The sequence below is a fragment of the Dermacentor andersoni genome, chromosome 7 (genome assembly GCF_023375885.2).
Source record: "Dermacentor andersoni chromosome 7, qqDerAnde1_hic_scaffold, whole genome shotgun sequence".
NCBI classification, from domain to species: Eukaryota; Metazoa; Arthropoda; class Arachnida; order Ixodida; family Ixodidae; genus Dermacentor; species Dermacentor andersoni.
In genome coordinates this window covers 67,824,903-67,834,734 of record NC_092820.1, presented here as the reverse complement: position 1 = coordinate 67,834,734, position 9,832 = coordinate 67,824,903, and positions in this window count along the sequence as shown.

The following is a 9,832-nucleotide window of genomic DNA, read 5'->3' as shown; positions in this document are numbered from 1 at the left end:
ATAATTATTGGAGTGTGTTAATGCTCTTTTGAAGTTTTAGCCTATAATACGTTTATTGATACATTTAAACGAATTTATCATCACTGCTTTCCTCCTTTGACCCGCATAAAAAGTCGCAAAACCCGCAAGACGTTAGAGCTCCGCGGATAAATACAAACCAAACAAAAGTTATACAGAATTTTTTTGCGCACTCGTCAGGCTGAGGACCTTGCGGTCTTTAAGAAATACAGAAATAAATTGACTAAAAAACTGCGATCTGCAAGAACTTCCTATCACCTATCACTTCTAGACGTCAAGAATGCTGGACATAGTGCACTATGGGCAAGATTAAATACTCTCTTACAGCGTAATAGTGCACACACTGCATTAACCAAACTAAATATTGATGGAAAGGAAGTTTATGGTTTGGAATTGGCTAATGTATTCAATACGTTTTTAACAAACCTGACTACTAGCGCTGCTCAATCAGACGCTAGCAGATACATGCCCATTCGAAATGATGAATCAGTCTTCCTGCATCCTGTTACAGAAGGTGAAGTAGTGTCAGTGATAAGAAATCTCAACAGCAGTAGCTGTGATATTGATGACATTCAAATTCGGCCAGTCAAGCATGTAGCTGAAGTTATTTCTCCCATACTTGCTCACATCTTTAACATCTGTGTAGTAACTGCAGTTTTTCCCAAAGAAATGTAATTACCGAAAGTCGTTGTCCTTTTTAAAAAGGGAGATCGAAATGTTCTTGGTAATTACAGACCAATTTCAATTCTGCCAGCGTTCTCAAAAGCCTTTGAAAGAATGCTTCATCTAAGGCTGTCTAACTTCATTCATAAATTTAACCTGCTAACACCATTTCAGTTTGGCTTCTGCAAAGGCAAATCAACTGAGTCTGCATTGCTCGAACAAGAAGAATATATAATAGCACAACTAGAAAAGAAAGCTAGTGTCGTTGGCGTGTTTGCGGACTTTTCAAGGGCTTTTGAGCTCGTGGACCATAATATACTGCTTAATAAATTACAGCACTATGGTATCCGAGGGAAAGCACTATCATTATTGAACTCTTATCTATCATTTAGGCAAGAAGTGGTATTAATTAATGGTAGGCAGTCTGAACCAAAACCTCTCAAGTGCGGTGTCCCTCAAGGAAGTACGCTAGGACCTTTACTCTTCAACATTTATATAAATGATATAATAAATATTAACTATAATGCAAAGTTTGTCATCTATACGGATGATACAAGTCTATTTTTTGCCGGTAATAACATTTCAGAACTTATTGATCAATGCAACGTTGCAATGAAAGCCCTCGAGGATTGGTCCATTGCTAATTCAATGAAGATAAACGAGGGTAAGATTGGGCAGTCATTTTCAAACCAAGAAATAAACTTATCCCACCGCATGAAGATATTATTTTGAATTCACGTCCTGTAGAAATAATAGAGCAGTTCAGATGCCTAGGGCCCCGCAGGGGCGTCTGCGTCAGCAGGCGTTTGGTGTGTTGCGACACCACGGACCCGAGCACACGAGGGTCGGACCCTCCCTCGTGTAGCCGTGCGTGGCTTAGCCGTGTCTGGGGAAAAAGGGATCCTGGGGGTTGAGCCGATGCTGGGTGTTTGGACCTTTAAGGCCCCCCGGCGGTGGCAACACACCTCTTCGGCCTCGGCTTCACATAGACGGCACCCCCGGACTGACCCACCCGGGGGAAATCGGTAGTCGCCTCTTCCTGTCCTCCTCTCCAATCTTCGACTTTCTCTCCCACTTTTACATCTTTCCTGTCTTCTGTTCACTTCTTATTACTTCCTTTCTCCACGGCGGCAAGGGTTAACCTTGTGTATCTGCCCTCCCTTGGGTATAATATATTAGGTTATAGTAGCAATGTACGGCTGGCGCCTGCAGCCTTACGCGTTAAGGCCTGCAGCGTCCCCATGTTGGGCTCCGTGGTGGGTGGCCGCCATTGCTGCCGAACACAAACCGAAATACCATGGGAACACCCGCATTTCCCCGCCTACTTGATCGTCACCCTCAGAAGAGGGGACGCACCGAAGACTTAAGCACTTGTTTCAACCGCACGAAAGAGACCTACCCAAAATACCACGTAGTACACAGTGAGAATCCTGAAAAACAAGCTAGATTTATTTTACCATTCACAGTAGCAAAATCTTTGACCGAAGCCTTAGGGTCAGGTTATAAGGTAACAAAAATGGCTAGCGGTGACCTTCTCCTTGAGATCCCTCAGAAACATCAGTATGAGAAGCTTGGCAGTCTTGTGACATTTGGTAACATACCAATTTCTATTTCACAACACCGAACAATGAACAGCTCACGGGGAGTCGTGTCAGAGGCAGACCTCCTAGACTTGACAGAAACTGAACTCCTGGAAGGGTGGAAAGAACAAAATGTTACTGACGTAAAACGTATTAAAATTAGACGAGACAACAAGGAAATCCCCACTAAACATCTTATCCTAACATTTTCATCCAGCGTTCTGCCAGAAACGATTGAAACAGGATACATCAGATTAAATGTTCGACCATATATCCCCAACCCTAGAAGGTGTTTCAAATGTCAGAGGTTCGGCCATGGCTCGCAGAGCTGCCGTGGTCAGACAACTTGTGCAAAGTGTGGAGTGCAGGGCCACCCCTCCGAGAACTGCAGTGGCACACCTCACTGTGTGAACTGCAGTGGTGACCATCCAGCTTACTCACGCTCCTGTCCGAACTGGAAGAAAGAAAAAGATATAATCACCCTTACAGTCAAAGAAAATATTTCGTTTAAGGATGCCCGTAAAAGGTGCTCTCCATTCCACAACACACCTTATGCTGATGCGGCGCGTCGGGGGGCAGCGTCGCAGCGGCAATCGCCGAGTGCCCTGCCCGCGTGCAGCGAGCAGGCACCTTTGGCTCCTGCCCCCAGGGTGGAAGTAGGTAAGCCTACTCCATCCAACCAGCAACCAGGCCCGGCTACCCTTGGGTTGCCGGTCCCACAAGAGTTATCTGCGGCAACCTGCGCTGCACGCAGCGATCCCGCAGGACCGATAGCGGCCACGAAGGTAGGCGCAGCTGAGGCTGCCTCGACATTCCCGGCCCCTCCCAGCGCTGGCAACAGCCGGCGCAGCCAAATCCCACAGGGAGCCCCATCGACCTCAGGGCTGGTGGGCGCAGGGGTCTTGCCTTCCGAGGTGAGACTCTCACGAAAAACTTCTCGCTCAAAAGAGCGTGTGTCCGGCGCCTCACAAGAGGCAATGGACACAACACCTATACCTACGGCGCAGCAAGCGCCTAAGGAGCGGCGAGGTTCCCTCGAGCGCTCCAGAAAAAACAAAACCCCGGTTACAGGGCCTCGAAAGAGCTCTGTAACCTAAGGCATCACCTCCCTTTCCGTAGACACAGTACTTATTTAAAATAAATATGGCTACACAAATTATTCAATGGAACGTCAGAGGTCTTCTTAGAAACCTGGATGACGTACAAGAACTCATACACAAACACAATCCAAAAGTGCTGTGTTTACAGGAAACACACCTAAAATCAAAACACACAAACTTTCTCCGACAGTATATAACTTTTCGCAAAGATCGCGATGATGCTCTCGCATCATCGGGAGGTGTAGCTATAGTTATCCACAAAAGCATTGCGTGTCAACATTTACAGCTCCAAACGCCTCTTGAAGCAGTGGCAGTTCGAGCTGTCCTCCTAAACAAACTCATCACCATTAGCTCGCTTTACGTACCCCCACACTACAAATTAAACAAACATGAATTCCAGTCATTTATAGACGAATTGCCAGAACCTTACGTTGTTCTCGGCGATCTCAATGCGCACAGCTCCCTGTGGGGTGACTGTCGTATAGGTGCGCGAGGTCGTCTTGTTGAACAGTTCCTTTTTTCTTCTGGTGCGTGCCTTTTGAATAAGAAGAAACCCACTTATTACTGTCTTGCAAATAATACCTTTTCCTCAATTGATCTCAGCATAGTTTCCCCGACTATACTGCCTGAACTTGAGTGGGAAGTTGCGAACAATCCTTACGGAAGCGACCACTTCCCCATACTATTAAGAACACTTAAACAAAACGAATATCTACCACAGGCTCCTAGGTGGCAGGTTGACACAGCCGACTGGGAGAAATTCCGAACCATAACTAGCATATCATGGGATGACATGTCCTTGTTACAAATTGATGCTGCTGTGGATTACCTTACAGCTTTTATTATAGATGCCGCATCTAAATGCATACGTGAAGTAAGTGGATCGGCATGCAAACGGCATGTCCCGTGGTGGAACGATGAATGTAGAGTCGCACGTAGGAATCAAAACAAAGCGTGGGGGTTGCTACGCGCTTCGCCCACTGCAGAGAATCTCGTTAACTTTAAGAAAGTTAAGTCTCAAGGCAGGAGAACCCGCCGACAGGCCAGAAGAGAGAGCTGGCAAAAGTTTTTATCGAACATCAACTCGTTTACAGATGAGGCGAAAATCTGGAACCGCGTAAATAGAATTAGAGGGAGACAAACATATTCACTCCCTCTGGTAAACACACAGGGTGATACGCTGCAACATCAGGCAGACTCACTTGGGGAGCACTTTGAGAGTGTGTCAAGTTCAAAACATTATTCGAAATCCTTCCTGAAATATAAGCAAATAGAAGAATGTAAGCCACTCAAAAGAAAATGTCCACAGAGTGAATCATACAACTGCCCATTCAGTATTGCTGAGTTGAAAGCTGCCTTGAGCTCATGCAAGAGCTCTGCACCCGGATCTGACAGAATTATGTATGAAATGCTCAAAAACTTACACGATGACACGCAAGTTACACTACTCACACTTTTCAACACCATCTGGGATGCAGGGTACCTTCCAACCGCATGGAAGGAAGCTATTGTGGTCCCTGTTTCGAAACAAGGTAAAGACCCTTCCTCAGTGGCAAGTTACCGCCCGATAGCCCTCACAAGTTGCCTTTGTAAGGTATTTGAAAAAATGATTAATCGGCGACTGATCCATTTCCTTGAAATGAGCAAAATGCTTGATCCTTATCAATGCGGCTTTCGAGAAGGGCGGTCCACAACCGATCATCTCGTACGTGTTGAAGCAAATATTCGGGAGGCATTCATACATAAACAGTTCTTCCTATCGATATTTCTCGATATGGAAAAGGCCTATGACACAACGTGGCGTTACGGAATCTTAAGAGACCTGTCAGAAATGGGCATCCATGGTAATATGCTTAACATAATGGAAAGCTATCTGTCAAATCGTACGTTCCGGGTAAAAGTAGGCAATGCACTCTCACGTCCTTTTACGCAAGAAACGGGTGTACCCCAAGGAGGCGTGCTCAGCTGCACGCTCTTCATTGTGAAGATGAACACGCTTCGCGCTTCATTACATCAGGCCATCTTTTACTCTGTCTACGTGGACGACATTCAGCTAGCTTTCAAATCCTGTAACCTCGCAGTGTGCGAGAGACAGGTACAGCATGGCCTGAACAAAGTCTCAATGTGGGCAGACAGGAATGGATTTAAGATCAATCCTAACAAAAGCACTTGCGTTCTTTTTACAAGAAAGAGAGGAATGATCCCAGACCCTTGCTTAGAACTGGGTGGACAACAAATACCTGTAAACAAAGAGCACAAGTTTCTAGGTGTTATACTTGACTGCAGACTCACTTTCGTCCCCCACATTAAACATCTTAAAGAAAAATGTCTGAAAACAATGAACATAATGAAACTTCTATCCCAGACTACGTGGGGTAGTGACAGGAGGTGTTTAATGAATCTCTATAAAAGCCTCATTCGATCGCGACTTGACTATGGTGCCGTAATTTATCACTCTGCCTCCCCGAGCGCACTAAAGATGCTAGACCCAGTGCATCATCTAGGAATCCGACTGGCCACTGGCGCTTTCAGAACGAGTCCCATACAAAGCTTATATGTAGAATCGAATGAGTGGTCACTTCATCTGCAGAGAACATACATCAGCCAAGCATATTTTCTGAAAGTCCACTCAAATCCTCAACATCCATTTTTCAATACCGTTAATGACACGACATATGCTACACTTTTTCGCAATCGTCCCTCAATAAGACAGCCTTTCTCGCTGCGTGTGAGAGAGCTTAGTGATGAAATGCATGTTCCACTCCTCGAGCTCCGCCTAATGCCTCCAGCTAAGCTGCTACCTCCTTGGGAGTGGCAGACGATAAAATGCGATATATCTTTCATGCAGGTTACAAAACACGCTCCAGAGATTGAAATCCAGATGCATTTCCGGGAACTGCAATACAAACACTCCTGCACGGAGTTTTACACAGACGAATCGAAGTCACGCGAGGGGGTGTCATATGCAGCCATCGGTCCATCCTTCTCGAAATCCGGTTTACTGCATCCCGAAACTAGTATCTTCACGGCTGAGGCCTACGCAATATTGTCGACCGTGAAGCATATAAGGAAATCAAAACTCAGAAAATCAGTTATATATACGGACTCCCTTAGTGTTGTGAAGTCTTTGATGTCGTTCTGTAAGCACAAAAATCCTATAATAATCGAACTCTATTCCGTCCTATGTAAAGCATATGTATCTAACCAGCATGTAATTATATGCTGGGTGCCTGGCCATAGCGGCATCCAGGGTAACGTTCTAGTGGACCAGATGGCCACATCAACTGCATCACACACTGTTAATTCTACCGCTGCAGTCCCTGTCACAGACCTGAAACCTTTCTTAAGAAGAAAACTGCGAAACCACTGGCAACGTATGTGGGACGCAGAAGTAAATAACAAACTGCACGTGATAAAACCACAGTTAGGTTCTTGGCCCCCCGTAACAAAATCACGGCGAACAGATGTCCTATTCTCTCGCCTGAGTATAGGACACACTTTTGGCACGCATAACTTTTTACTCACTGGAAATGAGCCTCCAACCTGCGGTAGATGCGGGGAGAGGCTGACCGTCCTCCACGTCCTCCTGGAGTGTCGGGAAGCCGAATATGACAGAAAGAAACATTTTCCCTTAGCATACCGGCAGCAGATCCCCCTTCATCCCGTAATGTTACTCGGCCCAGAACCGCTATTTGACGCCAATGCAGTCCTAAGTTTCCTGAAAGATGTTGTGTTGCATGTTGTTAGCCCCATATGTTCGTAGCGTCTCCTCTCTTCGGAGGATGGCACTGTGATAGCTCTTTTGTATAGTACGTGCCTCTAGGCCCTTGTGTTTCAAGGGCTCCGGTGAGGCAACAGTGCTCCAGGTATTTTTATTATCTCATATATGTTTTATTCTGCACCATTCTTTTACGATGGATTTTAATGTTCAAAGTATTCGTCATGACTCATCGCCATAATTTTATAGCACGTAGATTTTACGCACTTTACAGCGACAATTTTTAGGCCAGTTTACAGCCAAGTCACATCTCCATAATACATCGTCAACATCACAACTAGTCATGGCGCTCTTTGGCCAAACCTGGCCCTTGCGCCATTAAACACCACATATCATCATCATCAGATGCCTAGGGGTTATATCTTTCTCCAATATGTCATGGGATCATCACGTTAATAACGTCTCAAACAAAATAGCTCAAATCACTGGCGCTATAGGTCGTTTAAAAAACATCCTTCCTACACAAACTAACATGCTGATTTACAACTCGAGCTTCAACTCGCAGTTCAATTATTGCCACTTAGTTTGGGGTACCACAACCTTCACTAACCTTGAACGTATTCACCTTATCCAAAAAAGTATCTCCGACATGTGTATAATACGTCATACCGACATCCAAGTGCAGCTTTAGTTAGTCATTCTAGAGTGATTAAAATACATAATCTCTATAAATATCGTCTCAGTGTCATCTTTAAATAGGAAATTAGGAATAATATAACCAATCTCAGGAAATTAGCAGAACTAAAGAAAAAAACGTTAAGTTATCCAACAAGACATGGCGAGGAATGGATACTACCGACGCCTCGACTTAAACTTGAACAACAACGCCTTCACTATATTCTTCCATCTCTTCTTAATGGTTATACTCTCATTAATTTTGATTTGTTTTCTTGTTCGCGCGAAGAGCTTCATACTATGTGTTTAAATAACATGGCTTGAGTTTACTTGTGTGCACGTATTGCTGTTTCGTGTATACTTTAGTGATTACTTGATATACTTATCTGTTTGTTTGTTTTTGTACAAGTTCCAGTACTGCCTCCCTGCTGAACATTATGTTTGTAGACTTGTGAAGCTGCCCTGGTGTAGCTTTTTTCTGCAACCCCTCCATCTGTATTGTAAGATGGGGAAAAAAAATTGAAATTGAAAATTGAAAGTGCTGTCAAACACTTGCAACATCTGAAGTCAATGCTTTCTTTTTCAGAGGCCCTCCTGAGCAATTTCGTTTGCCGCTGCAAGAGATTATACGGCACAGCATTCATGACATTCAATGTCCATGCCCTGCAACACTTGGCAAACTGTGCTCGCTCACTTGGACCACTTTGGGTACATTTGGCGTTTGTATTTGAGGGGGGGGGGGGAATGGAAGCATTGTGCGCCTCGTGTCAGCTGCAAACGGGCTGCCACGGCAGATAACTGAACGAGTCATCATGACACAAAAGCCGAATCAGCTGATAGAAAGTCCCCTGTTATCTATTCGAGAAAGAGAGCTTTGCAATGAGTTCATTGGGTACCCAACCATAAAAAAGGCATTACATGTTTGCAATTTGACTTTGTTGAGAAAGGGAAAAGCTACAGCTATCAGTGCTAATAAACAGGACAAACGTCACCATTCTTGTGGGATATCTATAACAAGGGCAGTGGAGTATGAGCGTTTCATTATGAAGAAACAAGTATTTCACAGCACTGCCAACCAAAGGGCAACCAAATCTGACACAAGGTTCATCAGAACAAACAGTGGCTGCTACAAATGCATCGAAATGACATTCTTTGTAAAAGAGGCAGACATTTGTGCTCTCTTCTGCAGGCCACTAATTATTGCAGATGGAATTCCAGTCCCTCCTCACATTAAGAAATGCTTCTTGTCACCGGACAGAAACTGAGATTTATTGCTTCCACAGGAGGTGGCTGACATCTGTATGTATATCAATTTCAGAAATGAAGGAAAAACATTGATTTGTGACTTGCCAAACAAAATTGAAAGAGATTGAATTTGGTTGTGAATGCATGATGAGAGAGGGCCCATAAAGGAACGAGAATTTTTCACTCAGGTCGGAGAGGGATGTTAACACCGATGGACGTCACTATGTACACATGCTGCGCTGTCGTCTCCATAGGCAAGCAGTGACCTTGTGCAAAGTTGTCTGCTCACTGCATTGCTTTCTTCTAAGCCTGCATTGACTGCATCAGTTTTGCTGTGGTGGACATAACATCTGTGCGTTTAGTTCATTTCTGTCCTGAGAAATTGTTTGACATAAAAGGGCTTGTTAATTTTAAATTTGCACCACAAGTTCAGGTAGTCGACCAGCATATTTACAGTGACGTGCCCAAGTAGTTACGTGATGTAGTTAGGAGTAAATACCTGTGTGAATGGGCAGTGGGCTTGTGTACCAAAGCAGTACCTTTGCTCACACAGCACTCAGCATGTGGCACTTTTTGGCAAAATGTGGGATGACAACCGTACAACGTCCCTGCTCTTCAGATCTTGCCCCCTGAAACTGATGTCCAAGGCTAAAGCAAGTGCGTAGCTTTTTCTATGTCATTTTTCTTTTTCTGTAAAGCAGCAAATTTTTGATATTTTTAATGACTCATTCATTGTTAACAGCTTTCATTTTTAAAATAGCAGTGCGTTTCCTATTTTCTGTTGCCAATTACTGTCAATTTTTTCTCCTGTTTTTTAGTATATCAATGCAAGG